This window comes from Coloeus monedula (assembly GCF_965178545.1).
Source record: "Coloeus monedula genome assembly, chromosome: 18".
NCBI lineage: Eukaryota > Metazoa > Chordata > Aves > Passeriformes > Corvidae > Coloeus > Coloeus monedula.
The window spans coordinates 15,654,239-15,673,944 of NC_138798.1; positions in this window are offsets into that span (position 1 = coordinate 15,654,239).

Genomic DNA, 19,706 nt, shown 5'->3' on the forward strand with positions numbered 1-19,706 from the left:
AGCGGTCTGTGAGGAAGTTTTCATTGAAAAGTCTTTGACATCCTGTATTCAATGTTTCCTAAACTTCTGCTGGAGATACATTTCATGCTGCAACAACTGCAGCTGTGAAGACTGTGGGCAGTGCTTGACGAGCTGGGTAAAATGGTTTCATGAGTAGGCAATATGTTCATGCAGATCAGCCCGTTTCCTGACTGGGTGTCTAAAAGGTGGATTGATTGAAATCTGAATTGAATGTACTGACTTCAGGGGTTGGTGGAACATTGCAGGGATGAGCCCTAGGAGATAGGAATCCTTTGGATCCAGATGAAAACTTTAAAAGTGAAAATACCAGATTTGTTTCAATCCTGGGTGTGGCGTAGAAGGTAGATCATTACTGACCTGTGGTGAGGCTCAGATTATTTAATCCCACTGCATTAGTGCCTTCTTCTAAAACAGTGTTTAGTACAGCTTTCATCCCTTATCCACATTTTGGTTCTGTTTGGATTTGTGGAGGTTTCTTATCAGAAGGGAAAAATGCAAGGACTGAACATAGATCTGAGAAAGGAAATGAAAAGCACTGGCAAGCCAGAAGGGAGATAGCAGGTTGGTTGCGCAGCTTTCCTAATAAACTGCTCGAGTTTGAACATGGCCTTGCTCCTTCAGCCCAGCTTCTCCTTCTTCCTGGCTTCAGCTGTGGAAAAAATAACAGAAATTTGTATTGTGATGGAGAATGCTGCTCACAATGCCACAGAATCACTGCATTCACCCATCACAAGAACAACGCTCTGGATCTTGGCTGGGCTCCAGGGGTTGAATATCAGCAAATCCTATGGATCTGTTTGGGTTTGGGGGGGTTTCTGTTGGTCTCTCGTGCAAAGAACTCAAGTCTCCAAAAAGGAAACGTTCCCAACATCTCAGGAACAGCTTTGCAGCCATCCTCAAGCTCCAAGGACCATAGGGAATGTCCGGGATGGACACAACCATGTGGGGCAGACATGAAAGTCATGGATGACCTGCACTGATTTCTCTGCTGGCCAGGTAGGGATACACCATGCATTATGCCATGGGTCTTGGCAACCCTTCCAAAGCTTCAGGCTTGGACACGCCTCCAGGTCTTTGTGAAACCAGTGGAACTGTGAATGTGCTGGAAAACACGGGGCTTTTGGTTTCCTTTGAATTATTTCACTGGTATTTTCTTGAATTGCCCTGTATGTCTTGGAGATGAGTGGAGAAGAAGAAAATTTGCACAGCTTAACATTTCAGGAATATTTAGCTTTTTGATAACGTTATTGATTAAAAAATGAGATGATTCAAAGCAATCAGCTGCTCTTTTGCAGCCTTGAGGCACCTTGGAGTTACTTTTTGAAGAGCAGCAGTGGATTTTGCATCCTTTGTGTTTTTCCCAGAGCTCAGAATTTTTCTGCAGCGGCTGTTCTGCACTTACCCTGGGGACTCAGGATGCTCTGGCTGCAGATCAATCTTTCACACAGTCCTAAAGCCTGCTGGGATGTGGGAACCTAAACCCCAGGCTTGCTAGAAGCTGGGAGAACGAGCAGATTGATAATGCAGCAGATTTTCCACTGGAAGCCAAATGGTTTATGGCAGGATTTTGTTGAGACTAGCACGCCACTGAGGAACATCCCAGGATTTGGCCCATTTGGACTCTGAAGTTTTCTGCTGCAGTTTCTGACCAGTTTGGGTCATGGTCCCATGCCTTTGGTGAAGCTGCAGCAATGAGTGTGTCATGAAAAGAAAGCCCTTCCATCTACCCAGATCTGACCCACTTAAGTGTGTCCAGATGGACAGATGACCTCCAGAGGTCCCTTTCAGCCTAAATTATTCAGTGGCTCCGTTTTCAGCATTCCAGAGGGAGTGTTAGGTGAAACTGGGACCATCCCATCTGGGGAGGAGGGTAGAGTTATATCTGCAAGTCCTGTATCTTGACCCCATCCTCTGCCCTGGCCATCCGTCACTGGGCACTGGTGTTTTATTCTACCAGCATGTCAATCACCTTTTCAATTAGTGAGTGGGAGGGGAGAGTGTGGATGATAGCACCCAATCTTCCATTTGATTTAGGATGAATCACACTTAAGAGGGCATCTGGGGTTAAAGAACACAGGATTCTGGACACATGTATAAATCAACAGGCTTGAGGTTTGCATTATTCACCTTCTGGAGTATGAAGTGATATGACTCATTGGATCATAAAAGAGATCAAATAGCTTTGTTGCTAATAATTCTTTCCTTGACCCATTCCCTGGCACATTAGGTTTGTAAACAGAGTTTTAATGGCATCCCTTGGAAGTAATAACATCACGCCTTTATAGCACCTTGGCTGACTGTACCCTCCTGGCTGTAACTGTGCTTGGGTTTAAGCCTCAGCCATTTGTGGGAACTAATGTGCTTTCATATCTTAAGTTTGCATTTATTGTCTTTTTGAGATTGATCATCTCCAGTTACTCTGCCTCCCGGCCTCCTCTTCCACAGCCGACATTTGAACCCTCCCAGGAGCCCACAGCTCAGCTTCTCCCAAATGATAAGCACGCCCTGCCGTTCTCGGGTGCAGATAACATGCTTGAACTTCAGGGTGTTGTTCCTGTCTAATGAGCTCATGGCACCGTTTACTGTTTTATGGCTAAATCATGATTGTTCATTAACAAAAGCAGCACTAGACCATGTGCCAACTTTGGACAGAGGAAAAGGTAAAGCAGAGGCGCATGATGGAGTGTGATAAGGATGTGGCACCTGTGGCAGGACAGGCAGCACATTTCCTGCTGGCTCCTGTGCCCATTCCATGAGGTGGCTCCTGTGGAGAAGCCTGGAGCAGAGGGAGAGCAGTGCAGGGCTCTGGTGGTGTAGCTTTACAGGTCCTTGGTATCAAACAGCTCCTGAGTTGTTGTTTTCTGATGAGGTGGTGCTTTTTTGCCTTTCTGGGTATCTTAGTTTGGGCGTCACCCGTGGCAGCCTGCTCTGAGATATTTCGTGGAATTATTATTGTTGGGAAGGGCCTCTAAGGCCATTGAGTCCAACCACTAACCCAGCACCACCGTGTTCACCACTGAAACAACATCCCCAGGTGCCACATCCACATGTTTTTTGAACACAGAATCACAGAATGGTTTGGGAAACTTAAAGCTCATCCCATTCCAGCCCTGCCATGGGCAGGGACACGTTGCTCTATACCAGTCTGCTCCAAGCCCTGTCCAACCCAGCCTTGAACACTTCCTGGGATGGTCATTCCAGCTCTTCCTTGGGCAGCTTCGCTTGCTTCTGCCTGTGTCTGTCTTATTTGCTGTCTGTAAAGTGGTGCTCCCTTGTACCACGCCAGCTTTGCTCTCTGCCTGCCCAGGCTGCAGGACTTGCATATGGGGTCAGTGGTTCCCAGGATGGGAAATCACATTTTCAAGCAGTAGAAGTGGGAGAAAGAAGGTCCCAGTCTCCATTAGAGGGTCTGTCCTGTTGGAAGATATGGGGATATCTGATCCAGGGAGAGGAAGAAGGGGGTGAAGGAAAGGAAAGAAGGTTGGGAACTGTCAGTGTAGAACTGTGCTGCTTCATCACGTCGTCTCAGGCTGCTGCTGAGCCTACAGCAGGTAAGAGACCTTTGTAGAGAAAAAACTGGAACAAAGTCTCAGAAGTTATCTAAGACCGAGGGGTTTTGGTGGCTGATTTATTCATGGGCTGGTGGATGCCCGAAAGCAGCAAACTGCAGCTGATGATCACTGGAGAGGGGTTTAGGTGCAATAGAGTTGAAAGTCTCCAATTCTAGCATGAAATCTTGCAGATCCAGAGACCAGGGAGTTTAAGGAGTTCAAGAGAAGGAAAACAATGTGAATGGTGAGGAGCGGGTGGGAATCTGGGAATTTCAGGATTGTTCCACCTCATCTGAAGGACATTCTGTATCAGTTCTCATGTTATCTCTGTTTTGGTCAGTTCCTATAGTTAATACCTAAATTCTTGCATTGAGACCTAACAAAAGACTGCTCAGGGACAGCATATAAATAGCTTTTGGGCTGCCTTATATTTATATATGTTGGTTAAGCAAACTTCCATGGATAAACAATAGCAATATAATGACCTTTTTATAGATATGGCTCCGTGCATGCACCAGAGCAGTCTGGTGTATTTATTTCAGCTTGTAAACCATGCGTGGTTATTACAGGATGTGTACTCCTCAGCATTTACAGTTGCTTAAAGGGAGGCTTTCGTGGTGGTGCTGTCGTGCAAGGAAACACCACCAGCCTGGGGCACAAAATATTAAGTGTCAAGGGGTGGGTGTATTAAGCAGGAGATTTAATTAAAAGGCCATCATGATATCTTGTGACTAAAGAGTATCTTTGGTTAAAAACGGAATATAGGAGCTGAATAACCCTACAAGATATCTGAAATGCTTTTGAGGGGAGTTAAGATATCCAGTAACTATGGGATTCTGGAGAATGAGGTAGTTAACTCCTCCTAAAGTCTCTGGAGTGGTTAGTAGCCACCTGAAGGCTGAATTCATCTTTAGTCTTGTAAAATCGCTGCTTTTGGCTGGGAGTGGGCTTGGCTCAGGGAAGAACACTGCTCTCTGATGTGTTCTGGAAAGCAAACAGTAGGCTTGGGATGCTCACTGTGCTCCTGCCAGCTCTGCTCTGGAGGAGCGTGGCTCAGAGAGCAGCAACAAACAGCCCTTGCAGGACTGAGATGGGGGATTTTGCTATAAATCCCCTAAAACTCTTGGAAAGGTGAAATGTTTCCCCTTCTCTTGTCTCTGCCCTTCCTTGTGAATAGAAATCCTCAGTGTTTAGGAACACGCAACCCTCATGTCTGACGACAGATGGCCAACTCGTTTTTGCTGAGGGATTTTCCCCCCATGGGTGGCTTGTTCTGGAGGTAATGCCCAGCTCTGCCCAACCCCTGGACTCACGGCCTTTCCAGAGGAGTAATTGCCTCCCTGTTTGCACATGGGGAAAACCAGGGCAGAGCAAAGTAGTTGAGTTACCCAGGGCAGAAGTCGAACATCGGGCTCCAGAGCTCATCTGGCTGTTGGGGGATGGTGACGTTCCTCCTCGGCAGCTTCTAGCCTGGATGAACCTGCTCTGGTAAGGTCACCTCTGGACCTTCCGCTTAGGTGGGTGCCCTGAAGCTCCTCTTTGCTCAGCCATCAGCACTTTAGTGCCTGGACAATTCCTGCTGAGAACACGCAGCCTTCATTTTATGAACTCCATCCTGCTCCGGGATGTTTCTCCATGGCAGCAGTTTGTGCCTTCCCTCCTCTTCAGCTCCTCATGTGCTGCTCCACAGGCAAGAGCAGGAAGGGCCCATTCCAGTGTTATCAGCCTCTTCTTTTGTATCCTACGGAATGGGAGCAACTGCCAAGCCCACTTTGCCTCCCGACGTTTAACAGATTGGCCCACGTCTAATTTCTGCCTCTGTGTTTACAGAAGGTGGAGGACGGAGGGGAAGGGGGGCTGCTGAGCAAGGGAAGAGGGCACAGAGAAAAAAGAAATTACTAACCCTCCATCAAAGAGCTGCTTTCCTACTTGTGGTTTCAGAATGCTTCCTCCTTCCCCAGCTATCCTGTAATCACTCTCCAACATTCACCAGAGCAGTGTTTACATCCAGCCCTATTACCGGCAGGGGAGACAGGAGAAATTAAGGGCTCCCATGCCCCATTATCTCCCCCTCTTCCCCCTCCTCTCCCCCTCCCACAGGCAGACACACTTCTCTCCCCTTACTCCTTTTCATCAAACGCCTCCAATTCATGAAGGAGTAAAAGCCCTTTAATGGGATTCTTGGAGATCTTAAAATCCAGGTGGTTTGTTTAAAAAAAAGAAAAAAGAGAGGGAGAGGGGGAAAAAAATAAAAACTTGGAGGAAAAAAAACCACCAGCTCACTCTTTTTGGCTTCTTTGTTCCTTTTCCACGTTGTCTTGAACCTTTTTCTCCTCCACAACTCTGCTTGGCAGCTGGGGTGAGCTGAAGTTTGACTTGGATGGCTGGTGAGACCACACAGAGCTCACCCTGGCTGGAATTAATTTCCGATGTACAGCTGAAGAATCCCATGCGCACACACAAACACAGCGAGCCCTTGCATTTCCTTTTGATTTCCTTCTGGTGCTTCCTTCCCCAGATACCCTTTTTATCAGAAGCAGAACGAGCTGCAGTGCCAGCGCCGCGGCTGCTGGGGCGAGAGGCTCTGCCCCAGCGTGGCAGCAGAGCCGGGGGAAGGCGGAGGCTCTTTAGATGTTGGGCAGGCAAAGAGACGTGTGAAAAATGGCCAGTGTTGGACAACAATAAATGGGGATTATGACTTTTGTTAACGAAGGGTAAAAAAGGATACTCATCTGGTACTGGCACTTGACGGGGACTTGAGGTCTGATTCCAATTCCTTGTTTAACCACAGATTTCCTCTAAATAATTCTCGTAATCTCTTGATTCCCTAGCTGAGGTCAGGGGCCCATTGTTCTACACCCTGTAACAACACAATGGGACACAGTTCCTGCCCCAAAGAGCTTACAGTGAAAACAATCAAAGAATGAAAAAGAAACCCAGGCTTGCCTGGAGTTACACCCTGGTGTTAAATTGAAGATTAGAACCAGACCTCCTGACTCTCTAGGTTTTGAGTCTTCTGCAATTGTAACATTTTTCTGGCTCCTATCTTGAGATTCACACTGCAGTGTTAAAGACCATCAAAACGGAAAATGCTGCACCTCTTACCCCTCAGAGCAGAGGACAAGGAGCTGCTTATGATGGACAGCTCTGCCCCTACAGCAAGGACAGCCTTGTTGATTCTTACTCAGCATAACCAGCACACAGAGAGAGGCTGGGAAGTTCGGGAAGCCGCTTGACCGTCGAGCTTACTGGGTTTCCCACGAGCCAGGGCGATGGACCAGTGCTGCAATGGGCTGGGTGGCTGGGGAAGGATTGCAACAGGGCTGCATTGAAGTCCCTTCCTCAACAGGAAGGGAAATGGCCGTGGGCGTATGGGGACATTTAAGCGGAGAATATTCACTCCCACATGTAGGAGTTGTTGGAACAGCTCCGCGCCCGGAACTGTCTCCCAGGGCAGGGATGTGCTGAATGCGTGGGGCGGCGCACGCGCGTGTGAACTCGGCCCAAGGCCTCCGAGTGCTGGCACGGCCGCGCGCCGCTGCGGGAATACTCGTGGCACCACGGTCCTGGAGAAGGGGGACAGGCTGGAGTGGGGCTCTGGCTGTACTGGCAGTGCTCTAAAGCCTTGGAGCTCCATGTGGTTGCTGTGACGGGAGGAGTAAAACTAAAGTAAAACTGAAGCAGGCCCGGCAAACGCCACCCTCGGTATCGCTCGGCAAAGAGAGGGTCTGGCCCTACGTGTTGCTGGAAACCTCATGGTGCTATGGCTTTTTTAAAGTCTCAGCATCTGGAGTGACTTGATAATATGGAAAGTGGTAATTTGTGTATGCTCAGCCATAAATACACAGCCATCTATACACTCTACATTTTCCATGGTTTCCCAGATACTTAACTCCTACCTCCAGAGTGTTCCAGTGGCACTACTTGGGCTTTGGATACTGAGTATGATTAGTGGGGGAAAACGTGAGTGCTCATATCCTGTTTTCCTTTTCCTAACTGGCAGTTTATATGAAACTTGCAGTCACTTTGAGATCTTTGATTTCATCCAGATTCAGCAAACGGGGCAGTTTTTAGGCTTGTCAGAGAGCTGGGCACATCTGGATGAACACACTGCAGGATTCATCACCCCTAACTTTGGGTATCACAGGAGATTTCCTCTCCATGTACAGAGATTACACCTTAAATGTGCTGTACATCTGCTCAAACATCTACGATTTAGCCTGTATTTTATGACTGAGAGAATGGCTGCTTTTAGGGCCAGGCTCAATAGCTTTATTCCAGAGTTTCATTAGGATGAGAAGTTTCCTCTGACTGCAAAGGGAGTCAGTTACTGCATTAAAAAATACCTCCAGCCTGCTGGGGCACTTGGGTGAGTCACCAGAGCTGTGTGGTTCTGTCTGAGGGCACTCAGTGGTCCCGTGTGGCCCTGATGGATGTGCTGGCCTTGGCTCCAGATCCTGACCCTGGAGAAGGCTTGTGCACAAGAGCTTTATTAGGCACCAAGTTGCCACTGGCAGATTTGTTCCTTGGCACTGGGGCTGAGCTGTTGAATAAGACTTTATTCTTCAGGCTTAGGGATGACAGGTTTGACCGTACAATGAAATCAGCTTTGTTCTCCTGATGCTCTTAAATTTATTTTCTTTGTCTCAGAAAAATGTGGGGAAATTACTGGATTTCCAAACATCTCTTCCAAAGGGAACTGCACTTTAGACCTCGATTTCTGTAGAAGTATTGGCAAAGGGTAAGAGGAGGGGCAGGAAAATGATTCTGCTAACATAAAATGCTCGAGAATCAAGACATAGGCATCAAAAACTGCTAAGATTTAATACACAAAAGTCTATCTGGCTTCTGGATTTTGGGATTTAGGATGTACTTAGGTCATACTTTCAAGATTTTCCTTGCACACCAGCAAGGAAATTTGCTTCTTTTAACTTAGTTTTTCTGTTAATGAGAGCTGAGACTCTCATGTAATTAATTTATTTCCTGGAGTTGGGGCCTTTAAGTCAATATCCAATATCCAGAGATTTGTGTTAAAGTCAGGAGTTGGCCATTCTGTTTTATTTTATTTTAGAGAAACCTCTATTCATGTACAAAACCTAGACTAGCTTTTAAATAGTCATGGAAAGAGAATTATCATTGATGGTTTTTAGTTCTACTAATAGCTACTCTAACAGCAGTTGAAATTTGGGCTTTTTCCTGTGAGAATTTATTCTGCTGGAAAAAATTTGGAACATAGCAAAATGTTTCTTTTTGGAGAAGTTGAAAAGCTTCCTCTTGACTTAATTCTGCCTTCCATTATAGTGCACATTATTTATAGTATAAGGGATGAAAGAGCTGAGCTCCATTTGAAATGCTCAAGTGGAAATTAGATGGTTCTTAATAAAAAGAGGGATTTGGGGGAGGGGGTCACAACAAACTATTTTCATTAGTTTTCATCACCCCCAAAGTCTGAGCGTTTGTGCTTTTCATGCCAATTATTTGAAATGTGGATATCTCAGAAATTTTTGCTGTACACTCAACTTCTGACCAGCCTTTTCTATTACTTCAGATGAAGATTGTAACAGAAACACGACGATGCAATTTGTTTAGTTATAAATACATTCCTTATTTTCTTGTCCTCTGCTTTTCAGTTTTATTGGCGACCCATTTCAAAAGCAATTGGTGCAGGCCAATACCTTGATGCAACATTAATAAGAACAAAGAGGCTTAAATGATGGAAATAGCTGTCTATGTGACACATTAGTAGTTTTACTCTCCATTTGGCAGATCTATTGTGGATAAAATTGTGTGTGAAGGGATGAAAGGGAAGAAACTTGGATAAGAGTGGTAGTATCTGCTCCAGGATAATGAAGAAGACAGACCCATGCAGAGATTTATTTTATTTGCTTTTGGCAATTAGCATTAGCAATATTGTCTCTGAGAAGCTGAAACTGCTACAGATAATGATGGGATTGCTTTTGAGATGGTTTATCCAGCTCTCATAACCAGGGATTGAATTTGTGAGAGCTATGGCGACTCAGCACCACCTCTGGAGGTGTTCTCATGTGTGCTGCTAATCACACAAACTTTTAGGCATCTGACATAAGGAGCCCAGGGCAAGAAAAGCTGGCTTTAGAGCTGTCAGGTGGAAGCAGCCCTGCCCTGAGTGTTCCATCCCCGTGTTGCTCAATCTCACCACCCTCCCAGGGAGCAATTCCTTCCCAATATCCCATCCATCCCTGCCCTCTGGCACTGGGAAGCCATTCCCTGTGTCCTGTCCCTCCATGCCTTGTCCCCAGTCCCTCTCCAGCTCTCCTGGAGCCCCTTTAGGCCCTGCAAGGGGCTCTGAGCTCTCCCTGGAGCCTTCCCTTCTTCAGCTGAGTACCCCCAGCTCTCCCAGTCTGGCTCCAGAGCAGAGGGGCTCCAGCCCTGGAGCAGCTCCGTGGCCTCCTCTGGACTCTCTCCAGCAGCTCCAGATGGTTTGTCCTGCATTTGTCCCAAATACTTGTGGCTGTATACAGCAGACTGTCCATTTACACCAGGGCTTCCCATACACATCAAGGCTTTGGTGTATTTGTTGCTGAGGATCAGCTGAGATGTGGCAGCTCAAACCCTCTGGGCTCTGCTGGTCCATCTCCTTCACCCAACTACACGATTCCAGCTGCTTCTGGCTTTGATCTGAGATGGAGAGCTGCTCCTGCTCTTCCTGAATGTCAAACAAGTTCTTCTCTGATGTAAGTCCCTTGGCTGTCAGCGAGCTGCCCTGACTTGACATAATGCAAATGACACAAGAGGTGGGTTGAGAGGCAGAAGTAGCCCGGTGGCCAGTGTTTGGCCAGTGTGGCTGCTGTGAGCTGGCCTTGGCTCAGCCTGTGGCAGCTGCGGTGAAAACCCCGATGCTGGGATGCTCACGAGGCATTTCATGCATTTCACAAGGCTTTGCCAGCTGTCACAGTCCTGGTGACAACTTCAGCACGTATTTCTCAGTGCTTTTTCAGGTGAAGGCAGTGAGGGGCAGGAGGTCAGTGGTGGCCAGGTTGGAGGAGGAACCAGAGCCTTGGGTTTCCCATCCCCGTGGCAGCTCCTAAACACACTGTCCTGAAAGGCTGCCAAGGCAGCAGAGCCAGGAGGTGTCTCGATGCCCTGGGCCAAAACACAGGCTGTTGGCTGACTTTGGAGCAGGAAGCTCGGGGTGCAGGTTTGAGCTCGCTCCGTGGTGAGGTGCCACCAGCCAGTTCCTTGTGGCACTGGTGACAGAGAACCCCCGGGCGGCCACATCGTCACCGAAGGCTCTTGGCAGTGCCGTACGCAGCAGAAGCTGTGTCACCCATGCCTGGGAAGGTGCTTGTGTGGGAGGGTTGAGCAAAATCCTTAAGCTCAAGGGAATGTGAAATCCTCCCCTTTCCTGTCTGTGCTCTTTCTGTGTGTCTGGAAAGGAGAAGGGAGCTCGTGCTGTCTCCGTCCTCTCCCTCCTCGGGAAGGTTCGGGGAGCCAGGGACTCGCGCGCCCCATTCTGTCGCAACGTCCCAACATCAACACCCTCTGATCTATGGTATCCTGAGAGTTTGCAGCTCTTGTGTGGAGATGGAGTATGAATAAGGGCCCCCCAGTGTATTGGGAATCGGGCCTGTGGGTCTCCCGTGTCAAGTGAGTCATAATGTATTAGATCCGAGGACTTCCCCCACGGGTGTTTAGTCTGAACAAACCCAGCTAATTCAGATTTAACTTAGCTCTTAATATGCTACATTGCTGAGTCTTCTAATTAATGCCACATGTTGCAGTCAGCTGTCATACTGAATAAATGTTTACAAAGCTATTAATGTACTGTATTTGTAAACCAGACCAGCTCCTTTTTGGAAATCATGTGGTATGTGTTTTCCCCTCAAAGATGAAAAAAGTTTTTTAGCAATAACAGATACTTTATTTTTGCAGCAACAGCCACTTCCCAGGAATTCATTGCTAACTTTCTTGGGCCGCAGCCATTATCCCAGGGAAGGACGTGGGGAAAGGCGCCGTGTTTCAAACAGAGATGCTGAGCCGAGCCCCGTGGCCATGGAGGGACGAGGGGCTGGCAGGGATCTGAGATCCCGGTGCCGGGGCTGATGCTGGAGGAGGCAGAGTCCGTGCATGTGTCGTGGCTCTCCTGTCCCCAGCTGCTGCCATCCCTCCCCTCCGCTGCCACGAGAGCGGGGACACCCGGCCACAGCTGAGGGAACAGGGACACAGCCGTGCCGTCTGCAGGCCAGCTGCCTTCTGCGCAGGGGCCCTCGCGGGGCGGGGGACACGGGCTGGGGACACGGGCTGGCCACTGCCATCCCCACATGGCCAGCACTTGCCTGGCACGGGGACTGGGTGACTGGAGCAGTGGGATCGTGGGGGTGGGAGATCCCGCCTTATCCTCGGAGCCACTCCCCAACAGCTTGCTCTGCACAAATTCGTATTTTCTGTTTTCTGAGTTTGGTTGGTTGTGTCTTTAATTCCCTCCTGGGGCTCCGGGGAAACAGCTTTCTTCTGCTGGGATTCCTGCACTCCTGTTTCATCTCTAATCAGCTGCAGAAACCGTAGGAGATGCCAAAGGACTTGAAAGCTTAGTGGGGGCGAGGCTGGGATCTGTGCACGGCCACCAGCTCCTGTGTCCCACTAGCCAAGGCATCCAGCTAAGGGATTTGGGGATGTTGTCCTAGCTGAAGTCCATGACTCTCACAGAGCCTACTGAGAAAGGTTTCACTCCAGCAATAATTAAGGAAATTAAAATGGTGTTTTCTCTGCTTTTAACTGGGTGAAATTTAGGCTAACACTATTTTGGAAGAATTCACAGTGGAGCCTGTTCAGGTAAAGAGAAGCAAGGCTTTTAAGTGATTTCAGTGTTGGGGCTCAGCCCTTTGCCCTCGTGCTCCACTGGCTCTGACTGACTTCCCCAACCCAGGGATTAGCTCCAGATCTGGACATCTAAGCAGGGCAAATCCAACCTTCTCCAAGTCATTGTGCCTTGGTGAGAAGCTCAGTGCAGTCTCAGGAGAATGAGTCTAGAAAAGAAAAAAATATTCTTACTTAGGTACTTTATTCACTCTTTTCTGTCTCTGTACGTCCTGCAGCCATGTAATGTTACTGCGCCTGCATGTGCATTGTGTTTTCCACCCAAAAGGGAGGAGGAGGTCATTTCATCCGGAAGGTGTTTGAGTGCTTAATCAGGGAATGATGCTGCATAAGCTAAGGACCGCACCTTGGAGCCTTCCTGTTTTGTTTAGTGCCAATTTGTGGCTAAATATGGCTGAGGGCGTGGGAGATCTTTGGTTCCCTGGTGCTGGCAGCAGGTGGAAGGTCCTGCTGTACCACAGAGCTGTGTGCTCCACGAGGCACTAAAGGTGCCATCAGAAGTCACCAAACAGCAGGACTAAATATCCCTCCCTGTAAGAACTGTTACAGGAAATGGCTCGTGTACTTTGCGTGAGAGCCTACAGGCATCTCTGTGGAGGTGGCTTCATCCTCTCGCATCCCCTTGGAGAGTATCCCCAGTCCTTGGGGTTTTTCTCCTTACCTGATGCTTGTCTCTCCCCTGCAGTGTGATTTCTGTTCTGTTCACCCCACAAGATCTCCCTGTCTCCCTCCTCAGCTCTGCAGCCCAGAGCCATCGCTGTGTCTGCCGAGGGGGCACACGGAGTGTGGGCAATGTGCCACTGTCCCGGTGCCTCGGCCAGCTCACGTGGGGGACCTGCTGCTTCCCTCCCTGCCTGGGGTGGAAAGGAAAGAGCATTTGGGGTGGGAAATGGAGCATCCCCATGGCTGGGGCCATGGCCAGGCTGTGGGTCAGTCCTGCCTGCCAGGACCTTCTAGTACCTTCCCATCAGTCCAGACTGAGCTCCACGTGCTCCAGCTTGTGTGCAGTGAACCAAGAACTGAGATATTTTTGGTGTTGCCTCTCCCTAGGAGCAATCTGCTCCTGCTGGTGGAGCTAACACTGTGTGCCTGGGTGTTACCTGTTATCTCCCAGCTTGGTGAGCCCCCAGCAGAGGCATCAAGGGGCTGCTGGTGACTGGTGGGGCACAGCCACCTCTCAGAGCCTCACACCTCCAGGGAGAAGGCAGCAAGGCAAACTAAGCTGGCTTTTCATTTAGGAGAATGGTTTCAACGCAGGATCCCTTCAGGACCACGTTGGGAGGGGCTGCCCAAGCTGCAAACCTTAAAACATCCTGCCCTCCCCACTGAAGCCAAGCACACACCTGCTCTGGCTGTGCAGCTGCCTCTTCCAAGTCTTCAGTCCCCTTTTTCCCAGCCTGCCTCGCCAGTGCAAAGTGTGCTCGCAATGTTAAACTTCCCTCATTAGGCTGAACATTCCTCTTTTTAACCTCTTTAACCTGCAGCATTCACATTGGGAGGACCCTGTCTCCATACTTCTCAACTGCTCTTAATTAGATTGGACATTTCTTGCCTCCACTGTATATTTACAATTTAGGAACAGGAAAAAATACAGCCTGCACTTAAGGGCTTTCTTCCCTTCGTTCGCTTCCCGTGCTTGATATGTTGGACAGCAGGAGGTGGAAATTTTAAAGCCTAGAGGAGCAGAACTTCTCTGGGAAGACAACCCAAGGCGGTTTAGGTCATCCTTTAGGCAGGGCTGATTTCATATCTTGATGGATTTTTGCATCAGCTCTCACTTTTTTTATTTCCATCGCCCTGTGTGCGCATGTCCCTGTGCGCACACACACACAACCCTATTGTCTGTCGTTTGCTCTTCTCCTGCCATCAGCCTTTTATTATTGTTGATGCCTTTTCATTCCTGATGCCAAACTTGATTTGGAGATCGCAGTACTGAGGGTTTCATTTGGAGCACTCTCGATGGAAAACTGAAGTCCTAAGTGACTGGAGCCCTCGGCCAATCTAATTGTTATTGACATTTGTGTCTGATTGTTCATCAAGGGGGATTTGACTTGCAGGCCAAATCATTGTATTACCAGGGTTCCTTTCAGCCTTTTCTCTAACATCAAAAAATGCCCCCACCCCAGTCAGCAGCAGCAGAATCAATGGCAATATCTGGAGATGTGAGGGGGGCAGCGAAGCTGGAGGAGATCATGTACGTCCCGTTTGAAATGTGCGAGCAAGAGATCCGAGAGCCGGCGGTGTTGCCTTACAGGGGGAAAAAGGATCTCATTAACAGACTACCGTTTTCATGGCAAGGTGAAGGAGGCAGAGGAAGGAGGGGCTGGCAGGGCTAATTATATTAAGGTCATTTCACCTGTCAAAACTTTCCCTTTAGTGGTGTCCCTGGTGCCCTGGGATAACATCCAGATTTGTCCTGAATGGTGTCTCTGTTCCTGCTTAGGAGCCTTGACTGGTGGGTCGTGAAGCGAGCTGCATGAAAGGAGCCCTGAAGGCACCCTTTTGCCTTCTTTTCACCTCCTGCTCTCCTTTGATTTTGCTTTTTCCCCCTCTTGAGTTTCAGGGTGGGTAATGACGAGGCCCTGCTGTGCCGCTCGCCCGGAGTCGCGCTTTCCCCGGGAAGCACCGAGGCAGCTGGCACAGCAAAGGCCCCGTGTGCAGCCAGGTTCCTGTCTCCCTGCATTTCGAACCCACTTCCACCCTGCTGCAATGCCAATTTATCCCCCTTGAAAGCTCTCCTCTGGTGCAGAGCGGGATGGAGCGAGGCTGATTTTGCTCATTAGACTAATGGTGGAAACCGGAACAATGCAGAGGCAGGGATCAAAACAGAACCAAGGGAAATATTCTGCTTATTCATTTGAAAGAGGCAGGGGTGAGGAGGTGGCTGGTAAACCAGAGCGCCCTCCTCCTGGTGATGAACCCTAGAATTACCTGCCCTCCTTCGGGGGATTGTTCCGAGCCATTAAGTTATTTCATTTTCCAGGAGTTTGTGGGGTGGAAGGCAAACTTCTGCAGTTAATCTTTCTCTCAAGGTAGATGGAAGCCGTGCAGATGGCCTCACTTTGCTAACATTAGCAGGTAGAAGTAATTTGGGGAAGGAGGCAATGGGAGGAACACAATAGGGTTCATTCAGGATCACGCTGGTTTTACGTGTCGCCGCGGAAACAGCAGAAATTTCAGAGATCAAAGGGCTTCTCCACCAAGAGTTGCACCTCAATGTGTTGGGTAGCTTGAGAGGGAACTGAGGACGAGGAGGAAGTGAACCTAATTCCCCTGGCCTTCGGCAAGCAGCTCAGTGAGTCAGATTTATCCTGCTGAAGCTGCATTGCTGGGGTTTGAGAGATGGATTTGGCTTAACATGCCCTGCCTTTGAGAGATGCTCAGGAGCAGCGGTGAGTCACAAACGGCTGTGACGTGCGGTAGGGTTTGATGAGTTTCCCTAAACTGGGACATATTTGGATCCTGGGATTGGCTTTCACGTAGGAAAATAAGCAGACCCACACAGTTGCTAATAGTATGCAGTTACTACTACTTTTTAATTAATTATTTCGTTGGAGAGACGAGCGAGAGGCGTTGAGCTGTGGGTGCAGAGCGGGACTGCCTGGTGGGTGGTGCCATTAAGGTTGAGCTGTTGGACATCTGCATTTTGCTCCACTGAAAGAGTTAAATGGCCCCTAATGCTAAAAATGATTCTTGGGGGCAAAACCCTGCAGTTTGTAGTTCTGAGAGCGCCGAGGGAATTGCTCAAACTGAGACGTGTGTAACTGTCTGTCACACCAACCTCTGCCACTCCAGGCTCTTCCCATATCAACAACCACGACAGCAGCCTGTCCCCTGTTTCTGTCTGACTGTTTGGTCAAACGTTGCTCTTCTACCCTCCTGTCTTCTGAGCCAGCTTAGTTCAGCAGCAACATAACTGGCCAGACTCATTTCTGACTCTCTAATTGCTTTATTTATTTTTGGTGAAGCCTTTTGGAAGGTAGTTCTCAATAAATGCCACTTTATCCTTTCGGGAGGCACGCAGGGATATAAAGGTACCATATGATGCTTTGGCCCTAGATAAGGAGGAAAAATACCCAAATGGGGAGAGTGCTGTGCCTCCCCACTCTGGCTAGAATCCCCTCTTGGGGCCAGACCAAGTTGCTATTTCGAAAGTCTTCCAGACCTACAAAAAACAGCGGCTTCTTCGTAGCACAGTTTGTAACTTGGGCCTTGAGGAGGATGAATGAACAAGTGTAAATGCTCTTGCTCTCTTAGGAAAGGACGAGCCAGAGTTTTGATCATATCAAGGGCAATGGGAAGCGAAAATGTGTGCTGGGGCTGGCACTTGAGTATCCACCCCAGTCTCGCCCCTGCCAGGTGTTCCTGCCGTGGCTCCCAAGGCACCGATGCTTCCAGTGCAGTAACCTGAATCATTTTAAAGAGCAAAGCAGAGACAAAGCCCCGTATTGTCAGCAGCAAAGGTTGAATAAGAAGACCTTTGGGAGCCCTGCCACTTCTCCCTTTAATCTGATCAGCAAGCAGCATTCTTGTAATTCCCTCCAGGTCACTCTGAATTCCTGCAGTTTCTCAGCCAGGTTGAAGCCTTCCCCTCCGATATTAAATAATCTGCAGGCTTAGGGAGAACAACAGAGCAAGAGCAAGGCAGGGCTTAGTTTGTATGAGAAAGCAACAGGAAGCTGCTGCTACCTTCTCCCAACATCTCTGAGACTCAGGAATGTAAGCCTTACCTTGCACTGTGCGCTCTGCTTTTAAAACACTTTGCAAGGTCATTCTGAGAGGATGTGTTGTGTTTTTATCATAAAACAGTGCCCTTATGATGGATCTGTAAACTTCAGTTGTTCCTGGCTTAATTCAGGTGAAGCAGCAGCTTCAGTGGTAACCCAGAGACATGGGACTGCTCCTAAAGCTCACAAAAGCAACATTGGCTTGGTTCAAATCTCACCTCAGTGGAGCCCACAGACACAGAATGAGGCAGGAAGATGAACCAAAAAAATTAAAACCATTTTTGTCCCTCAGTGGGAAATAGTGGTGTTGTCAGAATTCCTTGTTCCAGCTGCCCTAGGAAGGCACTTCATTCACTTCAGTGGCTGCTAACTCCAGCTTAATGTGAAACTCCAAAGATTTTAAATGATGCTGGAGAGATGAGACTGTTTTGAGAAGTGAAGTGTTACTCTTTTCCTGAGGACTTGATCTAGAAAAGGAACAAATTTTCTTCCAAAATATACAAAAGAAATATTCCTACCATGGAAATGCATAGCCTGAAGACTCAAATGACATTAGGTCACTGCTTCCTTTTATCAATAACTTTGAAGTCTTGTCCCAGTTTTCTAATTTAGATTCTTGTGATAAGAGGTTCTCAGTGAGCCTGGGCAAAAGCCAAGACCCTCTCCTGCTAACAGTGTGTTGGGAGCACAAGTATCAGTAGCAGTTCCAGTTCTGACGATGGGCCAGGTCTTAAAAGTGGCTGCGGGGGCTCTGCAGAGACAAACCCTGAGACTTAGCACTGTTTTACATTTCAGCCAGCTCTTGGACCCAAGGGCATGAGCCATGTGCTTGGTTTGATCTTTAAAAGCATCATGCTCCATTTCTGGGCTCTGCTGTGCCTCCCTGGACTGAATGTGTGAGGTGGATTTCACTGACTTGCTCTTGGAACTCCCTCCTGTTCACAAAAACTCGGGGAAGTTTCACATAATAAGAGGGAGAATTAAATGAGCAGCTCATAGCTAAGCTTATTTTTGAGCAGGTGCTCTTGGAGATGAGCCAGCCCTGGCCAGAACCCATCCTAGTCTGGATGACGTGGAGATGTGTGCAAGGAATGGGGAATGATGCATTTCTGGAGTGGACAGTGACTGCTTTCCAGCAGTGCCAGATTCCAGCTTTTCCTACCACCTGACAGTGGGCAGTCCTGGAGAAGGTGGGAAGGTCCAAAGGCTACAACCCCCAGGAGTGACCTCCTCTGTAGTGTTGGAGGATGCTCAGGGACACTAAACAAGAGCTTGAAAAAGAGCTTTCCTTGCTCCAAGACCTAAGGCAGCTGCCAGCTGAGCACAGCACATCCACAGTTTGCTGGGTGTTTCAGCAAGAAGGAAAAATGGGATCCCTGTGTCCAGGGGAGCGCTCTGGCTGTCTCAGCCACCCCACCTCCAGGACTGGTCCCTGCAGGTGCACTGAGCACTCAGGCCTGCCCTGGGGAATGACAGTGCCGGGTCATTTGTGCTGGAGCCGTGGCTCTGGGAGCAGGGATGATCGCATCGGATCCATGCTGGCTGGGCACTGCCCCGTGCCTGCGTGAGCTGTGTGTGCAGGGCAGGACCTGAGCCCCGAGAGCTACAGCTCATTCTGTCATTAATTAGCGGTTCCTGACCCCAGGCAGCTGCAGCCCACTGACAATAACAGGATTGCAGCTGTGCAGGAGCTGCCTCCGCGCCCTCGCCGCTCTCATGACGTTACTGAAATCCCCTGCCACGGAGACGAGGGCTGCTGGCAGGGCAGGGCAGAAGCTCCTGCTCCCCCTGCTTTGGGTCTGTTTCCCTGGGGCATTACCCCTTGGGTGTTCCCCCCACCCTCAGTGGCTCCTTGCCCCAGGGCATTGCCCCAAAGGCCTCGGCAGCGCCAACAGCGCAGCTCACCCACGTTGCCCATCCAACCCACTCACCAGCCCGGACGGGAATTCTTTGGGAATTCTCCACGATGCCCTCTGTAGGCTCCCGATGAACAGAGCACACCCTTCCCAGTGCCAGGGGAAGCGGGAACGGGCTGGGGCTGCAGCAGGACACGGCTGCCTGGGAGCTAGGGTAGCGCTGGGCAGGAGCTGGCTGCGGTTCCCTGGGTGTATCCCGGTGCATCCCGGCAGCGCTCCCGGCTGTGCCAGCTGTCCTGGAGAGCTCTGCAGCGAGGAGGTAAGCTGGGAGCTGTGCTAGCGTGTTTTCTGTCTCACACGGCGGTGCTTTCACACTCAGAATGGTTTTAATTATTTGTTGGAAGATTTTGAGAGCTCCCAGGGTAATGGAGAGGCCTCAGTCAGTGTTTCCTAGCTGAAGGCATCCATGGATGTGCGTTCCTCGCCTTACTCACAGCCCAACCTTGCATCAAGAGTGGGGCCTGTGCCAAGTGCCTGGGTGGTTCCATGGTGGCTCTCAATGGGTCTCAATGGTTGGCAGCTCCAGGCATGCTGGAGTTTGCACCAAGCTCTATGGAATTTGCAGAGAAGTGGCTCTTTCTCCTAAATTATCATTTATTATTTTGCCTTGCAACAGTGCAGTGTGCATAACCTTG